At 43.3% G+C, this 2,316-nt stretch overlaps 1 pseudogene; it reads left to right on the top strand.

Annotated features, from left to right (window-relative positions):
- Nucleotides 1-237: 237 nt before the first annotated feature.
- On the top strand, nt 238-784 carry LOC120594261 (ferritin light chain-like; annotated as a pseudogene).
- The last annotated feature ends 1,532 nt before the right edge of the window (nt 785-2,316 follow it).

Below are 2,316 nucleotides of genomic sequence, written 5' to 3'. Positions count from 1 at the left end.
TGCATATTTCCTTCCACAAAACCCAAGGATCTGGCAGTGCCCTTGGCAGTCCTCAGATCTCTCTCTTGCTTCAACAGTGTTTGGACAGAACAGACCCAAGAATGCCCCTTCTTCAAGCTTCTGGTCACCCTCCAACCTCTTTTCCAGTCGCAACCTTCAGAACATTCCCAGCTATCCTTGGCCTCCAAGACCAGCCAAGACCGTGTTTTGAGCTTAACCCCTTATTGCCAAACAAGCATGAGCTCTCAAATCCATCAGAATCATTTCACTGAGGTAGAGGCCGCCTGGCCAACCTGCATCTGCAGGCCTCCTACACCTACCTCTCTCTGGGCATCTATTTCGACAGCGACGATGTGGCTCTGGATGGCGTGGGCCCCTTCTTCCACGAGTTGGCCGAGGAGAAACGCGAGGGCACCGAGAGTCTCCTGAAGATGCAAAACCAGCGTGGCGGCCGTGCCGTTTTCCAGGACCTGCAGAAGCCTTCCCAGAATGAGTGCAGTAAAACTCATGATGCCATGGAAGCCGCCATGACCTTGGAGAAGAACCTGAATGAGGCGCTTTTGGATCTGCATGCCCTGGGTTCTGCCCGGGCAGACCTCCATCTCTGTGACTTCCTGGAGAGCCACTCCCTAAGACGAGGAGGTGAAACTCATCAAGAAGATAGGCGACCACCTGACTAACCACCGCAGGCTGCCGGCCCCCAGGCTGGGCTAGGCGAGTATCTCTTCGAAAGGCTCACCCTCAAGCATGATTAAGAGCCTTTGGAGCCCAGAGGCTTTTGAGGGGCTCTTCTCACCCCCCTGGTGTTGGCCTTCTGCCTGAGCCTCTCCCTGCAACCAATAGGCAGCCTTCTAACCACCCTGGAGCCCTCTCCCATGCCTTGGCTCAAATTGAAACAATAAAGCTTTTTGCAGCAAAGAAAACAACAAGAAGGATCTGTATTTTCAAGTTAATACCACAGTGCACCAGAATGCATGATTATGTGCAGCCTAATTTCCTTTAGGTCATGTTCACATTCAGTTATTTTTTACATATTGAGAATAGAGCTACCTTTGCTTTGAATTTTTAAGCTGTGAGTTCAGTCTGCTCTAAGATAAATTAGACATTATTCCTAAGACTTAGTGAACTACCCTAAGGCTCTGGAGTTTCAAACAAATGTCTTTCTTTTTCTCTTTGTAGAAAACTAAGCTGGGTCTCAAAGTATGTCCCTTGCTATTATGATTTCTTATTATTTCCTTTCATCCCTAAAAGAAATCTCACAGTTCAGCATGATCCAATGCCTCAGTCACAATGGGCTCAGTGATGTTTGCTTAAATATCAGCTCTTCCCAGATGGCTGGTACTAGCTTCAGGTCAAAACATAATGAATCTAAAGAGTTATCAGTGTTCAGAAATCACTGGCGTGTTGTTGGGTGTGTAAGCTTAATGCAATTCTATCAGATTCTTTGATTCATCGCAAACCTGAGAAGGAGAAGTTGGAGGAGGCATTTTTCTTAGTTTGCTTCTTTTTGGGAGTTAGAGGGAATAGGAGCATCTGGCTGCTGAGGGCCACAGAAAAATTAAAAAGGAGGTGTGTGTGTATGTATATGTTTGCATGTGAATAATTAGATGTCATACAGAACAGTCATAATAGATACTCCACTTCCAATAACCAGTCCAGAGAGAAATTTCAAAGATAATAGAACTTACCACCTATTATCAAACCTATGGTGTGTTTTATTGTCTGGGAAGTTATAAGCATATTAAGGAGCCTGGCGAGAAATTAGACTTGAATAAAAATTAGTCCTTTCCCTTAATTTCATCCTAATATACTTCTATCAAGGCATTCAGATTATGAAATGTCAAAAGTCCATTTACAATCTCTATTTTCACCTCATATGAAAATATCTTATTAAATATACCTATACTTGGTATATACTGAGACCTACTATAAGGAGTCCTACCAAAGAAATAATACCTTTTTTCACTCGTAAAATTAGCATTCAGAGGTAGGTAAGCCAAGCAATAATGATTCCCTTTCTATAAATGTCGATTTACAGCTTTCAAGGCATTTGCACACAGATAATTTCTTTTGATTTTCACAACAATTCTATAAAGAGGAAGGGCAGATATTATTTTCATCACTTTACAGTTGAGAAAACCAGAACTCAGACAGTATGGTGGAGACTGACCAGTTATTTACCAAGCTGTGTCCCTTTTCCTTTTTGGCATATAAGACTACATTTCCTAAGATCTCTTGCAGCTAGATGTGAACATGTGATGGGCTCTGTCCAATAGAATGTGGGTAGAAGTAATGTGTACCACTTCATGGCCTAAC

The sequence above is a fragment of the Pteropus medius genome, unplaced genomic scaffold (assembly GCF_902729225.1).
Source record: "Pteropus medius unplaced genomic scaffold, Ma_sr-lr_union100, whole genome shotgun sequence".
In the NCBI taxonomy this organism is placed as follows: domain Eukaryota; kingdom Metazoa; phylum Chordata; class Mammalia; order Chiroptera; family Pteropodidae; genus Pteropus; species Pteropus medius.
Note: the sequence above shows the minus strand (reverse complement) of the source record. Positions and strands in the feature narration are given on the sequence as shown.